Source organism: Polyodon spathula, chromosome 9 (assembly GCF_017654505.1).
Source record: "Polyodon spathula isolate WHYD16114869_AA chromosome 9, ASM1765450v1, whole genome shotgun sequence".
Lineage (NCBI taxonomy): Eukaryota > Metazoa > Chordata > Actinopteri > Acipenseriformes > Polyodontidae > Polyodon > Polyodon spathula.
The window spans coordinates 50,656,832-50,677,761 of record NC_054542.1 but is presented as its reverse complement, the minus strand read 5'-3'; positions in this window follow the sequence as shown (position 1 = coordinate 50,677,761).

Genomic DNA, 20,930 nt, shown 5'->3' with positions numbered 1-20,930 from the left:
CACACCCCTAGTGGTCAGACCACCTCACTTCAGAAATCCAGCTGTTGTCGTGGTTGGCAAAGTGGATTTCTTATAAATAATGATCCCTTTAACTGCTAACACATACAGCTGGCAGGATGAAGATGAGCGAACAGAAAACTGAGCTAAACAAAACAAATAGTCCAAGGGGACTGACCCTTCCGCACATCGGGTAGCACGCTCACTTGGGAACTGAAACGCAGCTGGGGTAATATATTATTTTGACACAATATTGTTGACTTGTGACCTGTAAGAAACATCACTGTAAGAATGTGCAAATGGCTAGTACTGCACTATTTACTTTGGGACACATCTGGCCATCACAAATAAACTACTTGTATTAAAAAGACCGTTTTAATTATGTTGTTGAAACTGTATAAATTACACCTTAAACGAGTCTTCCAGGAATGCTAATCAAGATTTGAAAACCCATTTTCTTGTAGTGTAATAGCACCAGAAATATCATCACTGGCCCCCTTATCTAGGGTTCAACGTTCTTGCGGTTGTTCGTTTGTTGTTTTTTACTCTTCAGTCTGGAAAATGCTGGTGCTCATAAGAAATACAATGGATTTTAAAATGCTGGTACGCACTCCTGTAAGATGAGTGATTACATGTGTATTTACACATAATTACAATGTTATTATGCATAATTAAAATGTACTTAGCATGTGAATCTGTTTGCATAATAAATAAGAGTTAGGGGGGTAGCGTTAGGGTTAGGGATAGGGTTAGGATTAGGGTTGTATCATGCAGAATTTTTTATGTATATCTGATCTTTAACTCAATTTCACTTAACTAAATTAACTACACTTCACATTTCCCTGCACAGTGATCCATCCCTCTTATTAACACTACATACAATCACAGTGGAAAGAGACTTGTTGTGTCAGCATTGTAGGAAATAGGCCACTGTTTAGATCATCAAAGTAGACTCCATTACTGTTCCATTGCTAACATGCATGCTGATGAGTGTGAGCAGGAGAGCAGTGTGTGTTCTGAAAGTCCCTTTACTGTTCCATTGCTAACATGCATGCTGATGAGTGTGAGCAGGAGAGCAGTGTGTGTTCTGAAAGTCCCTTTACTGTTCCATTGATAACATGCATGCTGTTGTAACAAACAGTTTTTTTCTTGATTGCTACCTCAAGCCAGATATTTAGTGTTACTGATAGACAGGTACACCTAGCCAGTCTGGTGTTATTGATAGACAGGTACACCTAGCCAGTCTGGTGTTATTGATAGACAGGTACACCTAGCCAGTCTGGTGTTATTGATAGACAGGTACACCTAGCCAGTCTGGTGTTATTGATAGACAGGTACACCTAGCCAGTCTGGTGTTATTGATTGACAGGTACACCTAGCCAGTCTGGTGTTATTGATAGACAGGTACACCTAGCCAGTCTGGTGTTATTGATAGACAGGTACACCTAGCCAGTCTGGTGTTATTGATAGACAGGTACACCTAGCCAGTCTGGTGTTATTGATAGACAGGTACACCTAGCCAGTCTGGTGTTATTGATAGACAGGTACACCTAGCCAGTCTGGTGTTATTGATAGACAGGTACACCTAGCCAGTCTGGTGTTATTGATAGACAGGTACACCTAGCCAGTCTGGTGTTATTGATAGACAGGTGTTACAGGTACACCTAGCCAGTCTGGTGTTATTGATAGACAGGTAGCCAGTCTGGTGTTATTGATTGACAGGTACACCTAGCCAGTCTGGTGTTATTGATTGACAGGTACACCTAGCCAGTCTGGTGTTATTGATTGACAGGTACACCTAGCCAGTCTGGTGTTATTGATTGACAGGTACACCTAGCCAGTCTGGTGTTATTGATAGACAGGTACACCTAGCCAGTCTGGTGTTATTGATAGACAGGTACACCTAGCCAGTCTGGTGTTATTGATTGACAGGTACACCTAGCCAGTCTGGTGTTATAGCCAGTGATGATGACAGGTACACCTAGCCAGTCTGGTGTTATTGATTGACAGGTACACCTAGCCAGTCTGGTGTTATTGATTGACAGGGTCACCTAGCCAGTCTGGTGTTATTGATTGACAGGTACACCTAGCCAGTCTGGTGTTATTGATTGACAGGTACACCTAGCCAGTCTAGTGTTATTGATAGACAGGTACACCTAGCCAGTCTGGTGTTATTGATAGACAGGTACACCCAGCCAGTCTGATGTAACTGATAGACAGCCTGTGCCAATGCATTGAACAGTACTTTGTGTGTTTGGTTTTGTTCTATTATTTTAACAATTTATGAAAACATACTTTTTTTTTTTGGAAGATAAGTAGTTTCTGCCCTATCACAGCTAAATACTTAACTAAATGTGCCCTACAAAGAGTTTGAACTGAAGATGTTTTCTTGCAGGGTTTCATTGTGCCGGGTTGACTACATCACTCCTTTTCAGAACCTAGGGCCTATTTTGTTTAGAATATGTTATTCCTCTCAAATCAAATTAAACTCGTTGTAAAGAAAATAAATAAATGACAGCCACCCTTAATTAAAACATCTGTAACAGGCCTTACCTTAACTAATAAAAGACCTTTCCCTTGCAAAGCAAACAAGAGACAGACTTACAGTTTACTGATGCATGGTGTCACAAAGAAAGCTACTACTGTAGAAGAGCCAGGACATGTTACATGTTACAAAAGAAACCCCTAAATGTACTACAGCTTTAAACACTGCCTATATCTAGATTGAATAGAAAGGTTAATATATACACTAAACATCTAAGGATGGCCAATCCAGAACATTCACGAACAGGGCAGCTTTACAACGAATGGCTCCTTTTTATGAACTTCAGCAGGTTTGACATTTTTATTACGCATCTGAAGTGCCCATTGTCCAATTAAATTTACCATGGGAAAGGTCGATCCAGCAATAAAAAGGCATCTAAGCTGTACTAGGCTGTACCCCTCAACTATAAATATTTTCATCCCTTCAGGTCAAACCTGACCTCTAGAATCTCATTTTTGACAGGCGGTCTTCTTGTTGATCCAAGAAAAAAAATGACTGTTTATGTCAGGGGTTCCCCAAGCAATTAAATTCATTTTTGTGTGTTTTTTATAGTGTAATATATCTGAAAAGGATGGGAATTACACTTCCTCAAACTAGCCAAGCCTCCCAGTAATTTGTGGCTATGTTCTTAAATGAAGACGCTTATGGTAACACTCAGACAGTTTACTCAGTACCTCTGTTGCCTGGTTTATGAGAAAGGGTCCAAATGGATGAATATTGTGGACTTTTTACACTTTAATATCTGTGCAGCTTTCACATATAATTATTGTATTAAAAAAAAAAAAACATGCAAAACATAAGTATTACAGAATAGACTAGATAGAAGAAAAAATTAGAACCAGTTTGATCTTAAAGCATAAATTTATATTAGGTTACCAAACCTGAAATCCATCTCCTAAATACAAAAAATACCTAAACTTTCTCCACTCAAAAACTGTTGGAATTCAGTCATGCACTTAACTGCACTTTATATATTGGGCAACAATATATAAAGTGCAGTTAAAAACAAGTCTGTCTCTCTCTCTCTCTCTCTCTCTCTCTCTCTCTCTCTCTCTCTCTCTCTCTCTCTCTCTCTCTCTCTCTCTCTCATAGGGGTCGTATATGAATTTAAAAATTCAGTTTTTCAGCAAAAACTTTATGTTCTGTAATAATTCTGTATGAGTATTTCATGATCTACCATTATTAGGATATCCTCTCTCTCTCTCTCTCTCTCTCTCTCTCTCTCTCTCTCTCTCTCTCTCTCTCTCTCGTGGAGGATTGTGGGAAGGGCTCACAGAGAGGTGGAACGCCGATGCGGTAGGACCGGGAAATTTAAAACTTTATTTATTTATCTATATATCTATTTATTTATTTATTTATTTTTTTGTCTGTTTGATAGTTACTTAGTTGTTCGTAGGTTAGTGGTGTGTGTGTGTTTGTTTGTTTGTTTGTAGGGTGTTTGGAGATCCCGTTATGGGGTCTCGTTCAGGAGGGCTGGGGGCTCTCACCCGCCGACACGGGGTCCGTTGCCTGCCTGACCCCGGGGTTTTGGTGGAGGAGTGCCTGCTGGCAGTAGGAGAGGTGGTGGGGTTTGAAAGTATTATGTCGGCGTCAAGAATGAATAAAGCGCTGGTAATATTTTTAGTGGAGGTGTCTCTGGTACACAAGCTGGTAGAGGAAGGATTTACTGTGAAAGGTGAATTTGTTCAGATTTCCCTTCTAGTAACCCCGGTTACGAAAGTTATTATTTCTAATGTGCCTCCGTTTTTAAAAAATGAGCAATTAGAAAATAATTTAGCTCGTTTTGGTAAACTGGTGTCCCCGATTAAGGGAATCCCGCTGGGGTGCAAAAATAACAGTGTTAGGCATGTCATGTCGTTTAGAAGGCAGGCGTTTGTCTTACTAAATGATCCTAATCAAGTCATTAATGTTGCCTGGAATTTTAACGTGGAAGGGATGAATTGTGTGGTGTTCGTCAGTTCCGAAACGATGAGGTGTTTTTACTGTGGAGAACAGGGACACCAGAGGAAAGCCTGCCCGAGAAAGGAGGCTAGAGCGGAGACAGGGCAGGATCAGGGCGATGCTGGCGGGGAGGAAGTTGGGGGTGTTGGGGGTGAGCGGGAGGAAGAGTCGGCTCCTGCACCGCAGCCGCAGAGCGAGCCCGTGCTGACCAAGGAGGGGGCGATCCAGAAGGAAACCGGAGCAGAACCACCAACACCACGGCCTCGCACAAAGAGACCCAGCCGCAGCCTGTCACTGACGGGTTCGGAGGATAATACCGCTACTACTGAGAATGGTGAAGAATCATTCAAGGTAGTAGCGAAAAAGACACGATTTCAACGGAAGGCTGCAGAGCTGCCGGATGGCAGAGCGCAGCCAGTGCAGAACTCCGAACCCGTGCAGACAGGGAGACTGCGGGCTCCAGGCGGGGCGTCAGTCCCTCCCAACGCGGAGGAAGAGAGCACAGCGCAGGGTGAGCCAGGCGCGGTGCAAGACTCTCCGCTAGCTGAATCTCAGCCGCCTGAAATAGTGACGGCTGTGGCAGAGACCGGTGTCGAGGAGTCGGAGGGAGCTGCGGAGGAACGGATTCTCGGGGGCGAGCGAGAGGACAGCGCGGATGAGATGGAGGGGGAGCTCTCTGACTCCTCGCTTATCTCAGACATCCCTGATAGCCAACCCGTCAGTAAGAAAAAGTTATACACGCTTGAGCAGGTAAATGATTTTATGATAGAAACAAAAGGGAAAAGGGGAGTAGAAATAGAGAGTTTTTTCCCTGATCTAAGGTTATTTCTCCACTCCGCTCACGTTATAACAAGGAAAGCCACAATAGAAGAATTTGATCAGCCAAAACGTTATAGATTAAAAAAAATTGTTCAGAAAATTAAAAAGGATCTTAAAAGTGGTTCAAAATCTCTTGTTTAAAAATGGCTGTGTTTTGTGAAACTTCTTTTATTACTTGTTTTAGTGTGTTAGTTTTTTTAGTTATGATGGAAAGGTGCGTTTTTATTTCTTTTAATCTAAACAGCTGCAGACAGTCTTTTAAGAGGGCGCAGCTAGTCGGGTTTTTAGAGCAGAAGCAGGCGGGGGTGGTGTTTCTGCAGGAAACGCACTCGGATCAGGAGAATGAGGAGGCGTGGCGAGCGGAGTGGGAGGGGCTGTGCGTGATGAGTCACGGCGTATACAGTGTATGTTTTTATTAATATTTATGCCCCCAATAGAGGGGGGGAACGAATTTTATTTTTTAAGAAATTAAAGCAAGCTCTTTTTAATATTAATAATAATGATGTGGTGGTAGTAGGAGGAGATTTTAATTGTACTGTTAATTTTAATATTGATAGAAATAATGATGAACCACACCCTCAGTCCTCCAGAGAGTTGGCTGCATTGTTAGAGTCCAGTGACCTGGTTGACATATGGAGATGCCTGCACCCCAGTTCAAGACAATACACCTGGTCTCAGTATCACACAGACTGTGTATATAGAGCAAGACTAGACCGGTTTTATACTTCTAAAAATGATTTAAATAAATTTATCAAAGCAAGAATCGTCCCCAGTAGTCTCTCTGACCACCACTGTCTATTAATTACAGTAATAATTCAATCAGAACCCCACAGAGCATCTTACTGGCATTTCAATGTAAAATTATTACAAGATATAAAATTTAAGCAACAATTCAAACTTTTTTGGATAATTTGGAAAAAAGAAAAAGCACAATATAAAGATTTAAGACAGTGGTGGGACATTGGCAAAATACAAATCAAATGTTTTTGTCAACAATATACTATAAATGCAACCAGGTCACTGAACACAGCCGTGAGAGAACTGGAGTCCAAAATCCTCCTCCTAGAGGAAAGTTTAAATTCAGAATTTAAAGAACAGACCCTGGAGAACCTAAAAGAGCAGAAAATCGCGCTGGGGAGCTTGCTGAAGGAAAGAGTGAAGGGGGCGATTGTGCGTTCCAGATTCATGGAGTTGAGAGACATGGATGCCCCCACTAGTTTCTTCTTCAACCTGGAGAGGAAGAGAGCGGACAGTAGACAGCTGTGTTGTATCAGGACTCCTGGTGGGAAAGAACTGCACACCCGGGAGGAAATCAGCAGAGAGGCGGTGCGTTTTTACAAGGAACTTTATAATAAAGAACTGTGCAACATAGAGGACACTGAGCGGCTGCTCCAGGGGTTACCCAGCCTCAGTGAGAAGGAGCAGATTCAGCTGGACGCACCGCTGACCCACCAGGAGATGACCGCCGCTGTCAAGCAGCTCTCCAGCGGAAAGGTTCCCGGGATCGATGGACTGCCAGCAGAATTTTATAATAATTTCTGGGATATAATGGGGGAGGATTTGCTCCAGGTTCTGAGAGAGAGCCTCAGCCACAAGGAACTGCCTCTTAGCTGCCGTAGGGCAGTGGTTACACTGCTGCCCAAGAAGGGAGACCTTTGCCAGCTTAAAAATTGGAGACCTGTGTCAATTTTATGTTCTGATTTAAAGATTTTATCCAAAACAATCGCTAATAGATTAAAAAGTGTTATTGGAACTGTAATACATATGGATCAAACATATTGTATACCGGGTCGCTCTATTTTTGATAACTTATTTTTTATTAGAGATTTTTTAACTGTAAGTGATATTTGTGATTTTAATGTAGGAATGGTCTCCCTGGATCAAGAGAAGGCTTTCGACAGAGTCGACCACACCTACCTCTTTCATACACTGGAAGCCTTCGGGTTCGGTCCTGGTTTTATTTCTTATATTCGGCTTTTATATTCCAACATTTTTAGTATTTTAAAGATCAACAATGGGCTGAGTCAGCCCTTCCCAGTGTGCAGGGGTATAAGGCAGGGCTGTGCCCTGTCTGGTATGCTGTATTCACTGGTTATAGAGCCCCTGCTGCACCTGCTGAGGGTCAGGCTAGCTGGATGGACAGTGCCCTCCTCGCCCTCCACACCCTCCTCTGCCACAGTGAAGGTGTCTGCCTACGCAGACGATGTGACTGTGTTTGTGAGGGGGGATGCAGATGTCCAAGCGCTGCAGCAGACTCTAAATGAGTTCCAGAGAGCATCTTCTGCCAGAGTAAACTGGGCAAAATGTGACACCTTCCTGTCAGGCAGCTGGGATGAGGGCACCCCTCCTTTCCTGCCTGAGGGGCTGAAATGGAACAGAACAGGTATTAAAGTGTTGGGGGTGCACCTCGGAACAGAAAACTACATGAAAAAGAACTGGGAGGGTTTGTTGGACAGGGTGAGGGGGCGGCTGCAGAGGTGGAAGGGACTGCTGGCTCAACTGTCCTTCAAGGGCCGGGTGCTTGTTATTAATAATCTGGTGGCCTCTAGCTTGTGGCACAAGCTGGTATGCCTGGACCCACCCCAGGGCCTGGTGAAGGAGATCCAGAGAGTGTTGCTGGAGTTCTTTTGGAGCGGGAGACACAGTTTGAGGCCGGCAGTCCTCTACCTCCCTAGTGATGAGGGGGGGCAGGGGCTAGTCAGCATTGCCAGCAGGGTGGCAGCCTTCAGACTGCAGGCGGTTCAGAGACTCCTGTACACTGAGGAGGAGGCTCATTGGAAGAGGCTGGCCTGTTTCCTTCTCAATAGAGTTGGGGGGCTGGGGTTAGGAAAACACCTGTTTTTAATTGAGAACACCAGTTTTAGTAAAGCAGGACTTCCTCCTTTTTATCAAAGTATTTTAAAAGCCTGGCAGCTGGTGAGGGTGGAAAGGGATGTGGAGTCCTTGACAGGGCAGGACCTGTTTGAGGAGCCCCTATTTTTTAATCCACTCTTTCCAGTTAAGTTCCTCCAGTCGATGACGCTCTGTGCCAGTTTTTTAAAAGCAGGTGTAACCAGGATGGTCCACCTGTTAAACCTTGAGCTCTCCTGCTGGCTAACTGCCTCCCAGCTAACTGCACAGCTAGGCTGGCACTCAGAGAGGCTTGCAGAAAGACTGATGGGTGAGTTGAGGGGCTGCCTCTCCCCGCGGCTCAAGGCAGTCCTGAGGGAGGAGTTGTCCAGAGGCACAGAGCAGAGACAGCTTTCCTTATTTCCAGGGATGATCGTGTCACCAGCAGTAGGTGAGGAAGGTGAGGGCGGTGGAGAGAATGGAGGGACTTTGCTTAAATTGCAGAATGTGGAGGAAATTATCTTTCACACAATGAATGGAAAACATATATACAAATTGTGTGTTAAAGCCACAGAGTATAGTAGGCTAAGGGGTCTGGTAGACTCTAAGTGGCGAGCTTACTTGGCTGTAGAGGAGGGGCACAGGCCGGTGTGGAGGGTGCTGTACAAGCCGCCTCTCGCCAAGAGAGTGGGGGACCTGCAGTGGAAGATTCTACACTGCATTGTGTCCACAGGCAGGTTTCTCCATAGAGTGGACCCCAGCATCAGTGAGCAGTGCGCTTTTTGCTCAGCAGAGGAAACTCTCTTTCATGCCTACAGTGAGTGTGAGAGGCTGCGGCCACTTTTTAATTTACTGCAGGGAATCCTGAATAATTTAGGGGTCGTTTTTAGTAAGGAGCTTTTTATTTTTGGGGTTCTATACAGTTTTAAAATGAAAAACAGGTGTGTTCTTATTAATTTTTTAATTGGACAGGCAAAATTGGCTATTTTAAAGACAAGGAAAAATCAACTCTCTGGTTCTGGACTGACCAGTTTAGTGGTTCAGTTCAGGGTGCTCGTGGTCAGCCAGATCAGAGTAGAGTTTGAGTATTTTAAACTGGTCAGTAACCTGGAGGACTTTCAGGAGAGGTGGTGTGTGGGAGACGCCTTGTGTGCTGTGAGTGAGGAGGGGGAGCTCCAGTTTTTGTTCTAATTTTATTTAATTTTTGTTTTACAGTGTTTTATTTTGGCTTTTATCTGTTTTCAACAAAGAAAAAAACACTGTTTAATATTGATTTTTTAATGATCCTTTTATTTTGTTTAAAATCTGTTTTTAAGGAGAACACGATGTATTTTAGGATTTTTTAAATTTTGCTCAGGCAGTAGGAATCTTAACTTTTGTTGTGTTTTACCTTTATTTGAATTTTAATGGATTTTATTTGGAATATTTAAATAAAGGATCTTAAAAGTCTCTCTCTCTCTCTCTCTCTCTCTCTCTCTCTCTCTCTCTCTCTCTCTCTCTCTCTATATATATATATATATATATATATATATATATATATATATATATATATATATATATATATATATATATATATATATATATATATATATATATAAAAATAAACTCATCTCCTAACCCTAACCAAACCAGTCTCCTAACAAATATGGTTGTAACACAGATCACTATGGTTGTACAGTGTATGTGTCTGGACCACACTCACTCGAAGTAACAGTTGTATAGATTATATAGATTTTTACCCCTCATGGTCATTAAACTCCAGCAAAGATTCCCTTCAGTTAATGAAAGACATGCCCCGATGGAGCGGTTTATTAAAACCGAGAAACTTCAAATTGAAAAGACAACAATGTGCAAATAAAGCAACTTCTAATGCAAACAATACTCTTCTGCAACACTAGATCGGTGTAATACTAAGATATCATATTACAAACACGAGGTATGTTGTGCTGCCATAATATGTTACATAGACTTTCCTGCCCCGTGTTGCTTTCTTCTTAGATGTGGTCTCAGGTTCGGCTGAGTTCTGCTCTCTCGACCACATTCTGCAACATCTCGCCTTGCTGATCACTCCTGTACCCTTTGGTGGTCTAGGTTTTTGGTTTTTGAGTTTGATCACATCTCTCATGATGAGGGAGGTATGCAGTGTGGATAGTGCAGTGATGCAGGAAACCTAACCCAACCAGTATCCTAAACCTAAACCTAACCCTAACTCTAACCCAACCGTATCCTAAACTTAACCCTTGTCAATAAAGTGAATACACAGTCACTGAATCGGGTGCTGCGGCATGTGCCTGTAATCACAGCTACAAGGAAAAGTGTTGAGAATGGTGGATCGCTTAAGTACTGGAGCTCTGTGATGCAACGGGCTGTGTCGTTCGGGAGTCCGCACTAAGCGCGACATCGACATGGCATTTTTGGGAGAGCTGGTGAATGCCAGTTTGTCAAACGAGGGGTGAACCGGTCCACGTCGGGAAAGGAGCAGGTCAAAACGCCCGTGTCGCTCAGCATTGGGACTGTTCCTGTGAGCGAACATTGCAGTGCAGCCTTTGCAAAACAACAAAACCCAGTCTCCTTTTTTCTATTTACATTTTGAAGTACATGTTGACTAACTCTCCCATTCCAAACATATCAAAATGAAATCCCACTTAAACTACTTTCATCATTTTTTATAGCGACAGATTCTCGATGCCTATCGAAACGCCAGCCACCCGTTAAAAGCAGTCAAGCGGCAGTAACAGACTTTTTTTTTAATTAATGATTTGTTTATTAAACACTTTCAATTCTTATGCATTTCTGGTAAGCGCACTCAAATTCCATGAACAACAATATCACAGCGACCAGGGGCTCATTGCACAATGGTTAAACCGAAACTGAAGTCTGTTGAAATTGCAAAGCAAGTGCTTAAGCATTAAACATATTTCTGACGCAACAGACTATAAAACCATTCATCTTAGAGTTTCTGTACTTTATACAACAATGTTTATTTTTGTAACGCATGTGATTGTTTTGGTGTGTAGTCTAAAGCAACCAAAAACAAGCATACAATTCGGTGTCAATATATTCCATTTTACAAGGCATGTTACTGCAACGCATTTATTTCTTTTTTTTATGCGGCACGGCTAACAAAAGGAAGACATCAATCCTTAAAGTTGAGACTTTCAGCCAAAACTTAATATCAATATTTGCAGTTTCCTCCACAGCTCGTTGTCAATGCATGACCACAAATGAAGAACTTTTTTTTGCTGGGGCTTAATGCAGTAATGGACATCAAATAGTATGAAATCATAATGAGGCCAGATGATATAACGACTATTGTAGTTTGATCAACAAACAAATTGCTCGTGTAAATCAAAGTAGTGGAGAAATGCATTAAGCTTTCTTCTAATCTTTAAAGAAAAAAAGCGTAAATTGCAAAACATTCGCGGAGGCAAGGAATGAAACCCGGTCCAACTGCTTGGAAGGAAACTATGCCACCGTTATAACACCAATACCCATAGATGCGCAAATTAAGCCACAGAAATACATGCGGCATCGCGTTTTCCCTCCAAGACCGCCGACCGATTCCAAAAGCTGTCTATACAGCTACAGGGGAGAATTGGAGTGCGAAGCATCCGAACCCAACCCCAACTCTATCCTAACTGCTATCCTACCCTAAAACCAACACCAACACAAGCACCTACATCAACATCAACACCAACACCAACACAAACACTAACCCTACCCTAACACTAACACTAACACCAACACCAACACCAACCCTAAGTCAAACATACCCTAACACGAACACAAACACGAACCCAACCCCAACCCTACCCTAACCTCAACCCTACCCTAACACCAACACCAACACCAACCGTACCTCAACCATACCCTAACACGAACACAAACATGAATCCAACCCCAACCCCAACCCTATCCTAACCTGAACCCTACCACGAACACAAACATGAACCCAACCCCAACCCTATCCTAACTGCTACCCTACCCTAAAACCAACACCAACACCAACACCAACATCAAAACCAACACAAACACCAACCCTACCCTAACCTCTACACTACCCTAACACCAACACCAATACCAATACCAACCTTAACTTAACCCAACCCTAACACGAATACAAACACTAACCCAACCCCAACACCTACACTAACCTTTAAACTACCTTAACTCCAAAACCAACACCAACCCTATCTTAACCCTACACAAACACAAACAAAAACACAAACACAAACCCAACCCCAACGCTATCCTAACCGCTACCCCTACCGTAAAACCAAAACCAACACCAGCCCCACCTCAACCCTACCCTAACCTCTACACTACCCTAACACTAACACCAATACCAATACCAACACCAACCTTAACCTTACCCTAACACAAACACAAAAACGAAAACCCCAACCCTATCCTAACCTCTACCCTACCCTAACACCAACACAAACCCAACCCTACATTAACCCTACCCTAACACAAACACAAACAAAAACACAAACACAAACCCAACCCCAACGCTATCCTAACTGCTACCCTACCGTAAAACCAAAACCAACACCAGCCCCACCAACCCTCCCTAACCTCTACCCCCTAACACTCTACACTACCCTAACAAACACCAACCTTAACCTTACCCTAACACAAACACAAAAACGAAAACCCCAACCCTATCCTAACCTCTACCCTACCCTAACACCAACACAAACCCAACCCTACATTAATCCTACCCTAACACAAACACAAACACGAACATGAACCCAACCCAAACCCTACCCTAACCTCTACCCTACCCTAACACTAACACGAACACCAACCCTGCCTTACCCTACCCCTAACCCTACTCCTAACCATAATCCTAACCCTAACCTTAACCTCTATCCTACCCTAACACCAACACCAACCCTACCTTAACCCTACCCTAACCATAACCCTAACCTCTATCCTACCCTAACACCAACACCAACCCTACCTTTTGAAATTGCAACCCTACCCTAACCATAAAACCCTAACCTCTATCCTACCCTAACACCAACGCCAACACCAACCCTACCTTAACCCTACCCTAACCCTAACTTTAAACTCTATCCTACCCTAACACCAACACCAACCCTACCTTAACCCTACGCTAACACGAACCCTAACCTCTATCCTACCCTAAAACCAACACCAACCAGAAATCAAAACGACCAACAGATTTGAGTCACTTCAGAATTGTGATGAGCAGAACCAACAACAAGAGAATGAAAGGAACAACATCCAGGACCCTATTGACAGTGGTGACAAGACAGTAAAAAGAAGGGAGGTCATGATTGTTGGGGACTCCATATTGAGAAACACAGCAAGTTCAGTTCGCAGTTTGGACCCCCTTACTACAACAGTGTGCTGCCTTCCGGGAGCCTCGGTCAAGCACATCACTGAAAACGTGGACAGGCTCCTAGAACGAACAGGAGACGACCCGGTAGTAGTCGTCCACATCCGTACAAACAACATTGGAAGAGACAGACCAAAATCCCTGCAAAACAAATTCAGAGAGCTAGGAAGGAAATTAAAAGAGAAAACCAAAACTGTGGTATTTTCTGGTATACTACCCGCACCTTGCAAAGGACCATATGGACAGCTGGAAATAATTAATCAAAACGCATGGTTGAAGACGTGGTGCACACGGGAAGGCTTCACCTATCTTGATCATTGGACCACTTTCTACAACGAGGACTATCTGTATAGACGGGATGGACTGCATTTAAATAACAAGGGAACTAGTCTACTCGGAGAAAAAATCCTCGAGCAGGTTCGGAAGCATTTAAACTAGAAAGGAAGGGGGGAGAAATCAACAAAAAAACAGAAGGGAGACCGCATCAAAACAAGAACAACAACTCAGGTAAGACAACCATTAAATGTATTTATCTAAATGCTAGAAGTATCAGAAACAAAATTCTAGAACTTGAAGCTACTGCACTAACAGGTAACTATGATGTGATAGGTGTTACAGAAACGTGGTTATCTGAGAGTGATGGGGACGAATATAATATTTGTGGGTATACACTGTATAGGAAAGACAGGCAGGACAGAAGAGGAGGAGGGGTAGCGCTATACATAAGAAACAGTCTTGAAGCCCAGGTGTTAAACCTGGACAAAGAAAATAAAACCGAATCAATATGGGTCAGAATAACAGACAAAAATTCAAAAGGCATAATAATAGGAGCATGCTATAGACCGCCAGATTCAGACGGTGAGCAAAATAATCTGTTATACAATGACATTAGAAATGTGTGTAGCAAAGGAGAAGCCATACTAATGGGGGATTTCAACTTCCCCCAAATAAAATGGGAAAACCCGGTGGGTAGCGCGAAGGATGAAATAGAAATGGTGGAAATGACAAATGACTGCTTCCTAACACAATTTGTGAAGGCACCCACTAGAGGGGAGGCATGCCTTGATTTAGTCTTTTCAAATAACGAAGACAGAATAACTAAAACAGAGGTCAGAGAACCACTGGCAAACTCAGACCATAACATGGTCTCATTTGAAGTGTTTTTTAAATCCTCAAAAGTAAAGACTAAAGCTAAGGTTTACAATTTTAGAAAAGCAAACTATGAAGGCATGAAACAGAGACTAACAGAAGTAGATTGGAGTAAAATAGAGAAAACACCCACAGAAGAAGGATGGTTGTTCTTCAAAAACGTAGTACTAGAGGCGCAAAACAATTATATCCCTAAAGTAGACAAATCTAAATGTAAAACTAAATTGCCAAAATGGTTTAATACATCAATTAAAAAAAATATTCAGCGAAAAAAGGCACTTTACAGAGCATTAAAAAAGGACCAAAAAGAAAGTACACAGAAAGAGTACACAGAACTGCAAATGCAAGTCAAAAAGGAAGTTAGAAAGGCCAAGAGAGAAATAGAAATGAACATTGCTAAGGGAGCTAAAACCAATTCCAAAATGTTTTTCCAATATTACAACAGCAAGAGAACATTCAAAGAGGAGATTAAATGTTTAAGAGATACAAATGGCAAAATCGTAGAGGAAGAAAAAAAAATAGCAAATATGTTAAATGATTACTTTTCACAAGTTTTTACAAAGGAAGATACTGACAACATGCCCCACATGTCATCCAGTTCCTATCCAGTTTTAAATAACTTTAGCATAACTGAGGCAGAAGTGTTAAAGGGACTAGGAGCTCTTAAAATAAACAAATCCCCTGGGCCGGATGAGATCCTCCCAGTAGTACTCAAAGAAATGAAAGAAGTAATTTACAAACCGCTAACCAAGATCATGCAGCAGTCTCTTGACACAGGGGTGGTACCGACAGACTGGAAAATTGCAAACGTAATACCGATCCACAAAAAGGGAAACAAAACTGAACCAGGTAACTACAGACCAGTAAGCCTGACTTCTATTATATGCAAACTTATGGAAACTATAATAAGATCCAAAATGGAAAATTACCTATATGGTAACAGGGTACTGGGAGACAGTCAACATGGTTTTAGGAAAGGGAGATCGTGCCTAACTAACTTGCTTGATTTTTTTGAGGATGCAACATCCATAATGGATAATTGCAAAGCATATGACATGGTTTATTTAGATTTCCAGAAAGCTTTTGACAAAGTCCCGCACAAAAGATTAATTCTCAAACTGAACGCAGTTGGGATTCAAGGAAACACATGTACATGGATTAGGGAGTGGTTAACATGTAGAAAACAGAAAGTACTGATTAGAGGAAAAACCTCAGAATGGAGTGTGGTAACCAGCGGTGTACCACAGGGATCAGTATTAGGTCCTCTGCTATTCCTAATCTACATTAATGATTTAGATTCTGGTATAGTAAGCAAACTTGTTAAATTTGCAGACGACACAAAAGTAGGAGGAGTGGCAAACACTGTTGCAGCAGCAAAGGTCATTCAAAATGATCTAGACAAGATTCAGAACTGGGCAGATACATGGCAAATGACATTTAATAGAGAAAAGTGTAAGGTACTGCACGCAGGAAATAAAAATGTACATTATAAATATCATATGGGAGATATTGAAATTGGAGAAGGAATCTATGAAAAAGACCTAGGAGTTTTTGTTGACTCAGAAATGTCTTCATCTAGGCAATGTGGGGAAGCTATAAAAAAGGCTAACAAGATACTCAGATACATTGTGAAAAGTGTTGAATTTAAATCAAGGGAAGTAATGTTAAAACTGTACAATGCACTTGTAAGACCTCATCTTGAATATTGTGTGCAGTTCTGGTCACCTCGCTATAAAAAAGATATTGCTGCTCTAGAAAGAGTGCAAAGAAGAGCGACCAGAATTATTCCGGGCTTAAAAGGCATGTCATATGCAGACAGGCTAAAAGAATTGAATCTGTTCAGTCTTGAACAAAGAAGACTACGTGGCGACCTAATTCAAGCATTCAAAATTCTAAAAGGTATTGACAGTGTCGACGCAAGGGACTTTTTCAGCCTGAAAAAAGAAACAAGGACCAGGGGTCACAAATGGAGTTTAGAAAAAGGGGCATTCAGAACAGAAAATAGGAGACACTTTTTTACACAGAGAATTGTGAGGGTCTGGAATCAACTCCCCAGTAATGTTGTTGAAGCTGACACCCTGGGATCCTTCAAGAAGCTGCTTGATGAGATTTTGGGATCAATAAGCTACTAACAACCAAACGAGCAAGATGGGCCGAATGGCCTCCTCTCGTTTGTAAACTTTCTTATGTTCTTATGTTCTTATGTTCATACCTTAACCCTACTCTAAGCATAACCCTAACCTCTATCCTACCCTAACACCAACACAAAACCAACCCTACCTTAACCCTACCATAACCATAACCCTAACCTCTATCTTACCCTAACACCAACACCAACCCTACCTTAACCCTACCCTAACCATAACCCTAACCTCTACCCTACCCTAACACCAACACCAACCCTACCTTAACCCTACCCTAACCATAACCCTAACCTCTACCCTACCCTAACACCAACTGTATTGTATGTAGTGATGCTGATAGTACTGTTGCTGACTCAGAAACCTCAAAACATTATCACCCGTTTCATCCAGTTCAGTACACAAATACAACTCAACCCAATAAAAATAACCAATGAAACTGTACATGTTACAAATAAGAATACAAATTTGGATTTGTGCTAAACTTATGATGATGTATATGAATATGTAATAACAAAAGTGAATATCTGGGTGGAAATTGACAGTACTTAAGTTAATGCCCACCGTTGTGTATAGAGCTGCATTTCATCGGAATTGTTATGACAGGCCAGTGAAACACCTGTCAATAGGACTCAACAGCACACCTGTACAGTGCATCGATCAGACTGACTGATCTGTGATTAAATCTCAAACAAATGTGTATTTGTGATGTAGCTCTTACTTTAGTAGTGTGCCTTTATAACTTATAGAAAAGCTGGCTTAATTAAAGAAGCAAAACAAGTGTTTTTGTTTTAATGATCCACATGAACACTATTTAACCCTGTACTGGACCAACAGAGACCCAAGTCCTCCATCCGTTGTTTCACACCCACATGGCAACACCAAACACATGTTCTTTTACCAATTATTCTAACTGTAGTTGAGTGATTAATGGCAGACAAGTCAGTCAATTAAGTCAAGTCCCACCAAATCCCAATTAAAACCAAAAGACAGCTGAAATGGAGGAACAAGCAAGTGAAGAATTCTCTCAATAGTGTACACTGTAATTAGAAGCTGATACAGCAGCATAATGTGAGATAAACTCAAACTGGCAACACATTTAATTCATGTTTTAGTCACCCTGAAGCTAGAGTAACAGAAGCAAAGTCTACCTCCTCATGAAATAAAATACAATCTTCTTTTTTGTTTTGTTGCACAGTATAAGAATATGCAGGTAGTGGAGTGCTGAAGGAGTGCATATTTCATAATACAATCTTCTTTTTTATTTTGTTGTACAGTATAAGAATATGCAGGTAGTGGAGTGCTGAAGGAGTGCATATTTCATAATACAATCTTCTTTTTTATTTTGTTGTACAGTATAAGAATATGCAGGTAGTGGAGTGCTGAAGGAGTGCATATTTCATAATACAATCTTCTTTTTTGTTTTGTTGCACAGTATAAGAATATGCAGGTAGTGGAGTGCTGAAGGAGTGCATATTTCATAATACAATCTTCTTTTTTATTTTGTTGTACAGTATAAGAATATGCAGGTAGTGGAGTGCTGAAGGAGTGCATATATCATAATACAATCTTCTTTTTTATTTTGTTGCACAGTATAAGAATATGCAGGTAGTGGAGTGCTGAAGGAGTGCATATTTCATAATACAATCTTCTTTTTTGTTTTGTTGCACAGTATAAGAATATGCAGGTAGTGGAGTGCTGAAGGAGTGCATATTTCATAATACAATCTTCTTTTTTATTTTGTTGTACAGTATAAGAATATGCAGGTAGTGGAGTGCTGAAGGAGTGCATATTTCATAATACAATCTTCTTTTTTGTTTTGTTGTACAGTATAAGAATATGCAGGTAGTGGAGTGCTGAAGGAGTGCATATATCATAATACAATCTTCTTTTTTATTTTGTTGCACAGTATAAGAATATGCAGGTAGTGGAGTGCTGAAGGAGTGCATATTTCATAATACAATCTTCTTTTTTGTTTTGTTGCACAGTATAAGAATATGCAGGTAGTGGAGTGCTGAAGGAGTGCATATTTCATCACCCTTTCATTGGTTTTTGATTATACTGTATTTTGAGAATATTCAGGAGGCTGATCTCACAAGGATAATCTGAAAAGAAAACACAACCTGTTCATTAAGCCCTTAGTGATGGGGCGTCTGACTATGGCAATGGTGTAAAATCTCTGCATAGACACCAGACACAGCTCTCAGATCCAGATTTCATAGAGGAATGGAAAATGGTCACTTGTATCCTCTGCTGTTTTCAGTGGGTCCACGAAGGGTTAATTAAAGCCTCTCATATTATGTTGTATGAAGTAAATGTAATGTTGTTGATAGCGAGTCCACGAAGGGTTAATTAAAGCCTCTCTTATATTATGTTGTATTTTTCACATTTTGATAATTTTGTATCTACAATGGTATCTGCCAGTTCCAGCTTCTCCCTATTCCAGCTTCTCTGTGCAGACGTATTACACACACAGTATTACAGATGCTTGTTTTGGAGGCAAGACCAGTGTCACATGACATAGTAGTGTGGAAGTCACCATCCAGCCCAGCGCCTGTTTACCATGCCTGTGTGCACAATGTTACCATCCCTAGACCAGCATGCACCAGTCTGAATTACCTCCCAACTTGAGCAGCTCAACTTGTGAAACTCCAACTTCAGTTACTTTATAGAAATGAGATATTAAATCCCCGCTATGCCGTCGTGTTCTATAACATGATGTGCCAACATCAGTGCCCAAATAGGGCAGAAGTTTTTTTTATTTTTTTTAAGAACATGTGATATGACACTGCCGCTGCCTCAGGGACTTTTCATTAAGAAAAGGCAATCAAAAATGCTGTTAAAGAAGTCATTGACCTTTAAATTGCCTTTTTGTAGGGTTACTCAATCATGGCATGGTTTAGGCCTAAAACAAAAGCTTTTGGAATTGTCAATCATGAATTGTGAATTTCTCTATACAACATATAATGCAATAAGATGCAGTATTACACCTTGGCTCTGGTCACAGCACTGGCATTGCTGTGCATTTCAAAGAATAGACAAAACATTCACAATTGTCAGCTACCACTTTCATCTCATGAGCGCATGTCGAATGCATAGGATAGCATGTGCTGATATTGCAAAGTACTGTGGTCTTACCTCAGCTTGTACTGCGTTGCCTTCCTTGTTTGGGGTTGAATTTCCATGATGAATGTTGAAATCTCCTCTTAATTTCCAACTGTAGGTTGTCTGGTCCTGGTTTCTGTACTGCGTTTGAAATATTGGTTTGGGTTATGTCAGCTCCTTTTAAAGACTTCAGTCATTCCCGCTCTTTGTTCTAGGCTAAACAGATTTCGTTTTTTCAGCTTAAATCTATTAAGCTAGATTCTGAGTAGCTCAGCTGCTTTACATCATTACAAAGCTACACAGGTATTCCACAGATTAACACATTATCTGACTTGCTGTATCTGTACTATCCATTTGCAAACAGGCTGTAAGGGGGTGGCTTCATGTAAGAAACACAGGCCTCTATTATTATTATTATTATTATTATTATTATTATTATTAAGATATTAATCATAACATCCTGAAGTGATACAACAACAAGCCATAAGGGCAGGAAGAATTTTGAATATCAATATTCAATTCTTGATGTTCAACGTGATTCCTAATCCAGGAATGCATTTGGTATAAGAACGCATGTTTTATATATATATTTTTTTTACTGTAGCTATGACCTGCCTGCATCAATGCCATTTTCAACTTGTTGTTGAGTTTTTGTTATTTATCTCACGGTCGTGTTTAATTGTGGATTTGCACAAACCACACCCTTTCTCAACATCTGAAAGCAGTCCAGCAAGAGGGACAGATAAGACAAGTGTAACCCTGATCACTACAGACAGGCCAGCTAACGTAGTTGTGGATGATAACAAGTCTAGCTTTGGAAAGCATGCTGAATGTTCTGAGACACATCTCTGTGTATTCTGTGCTAAAGCCAGCAGACTTCTCAGAAGCCAGCACATGGTATATTTAGTATCGGCTGGGCCCACAGTCCTTTTAAACCTGCGTTCCTCTCAAGAGCGCTTGCAAAGGAGACTAAGACCCTTATTAGCAGAAAGAGCACACAGGGCTTGGTTTAGAATTCAACTAATTATTCGTGTCA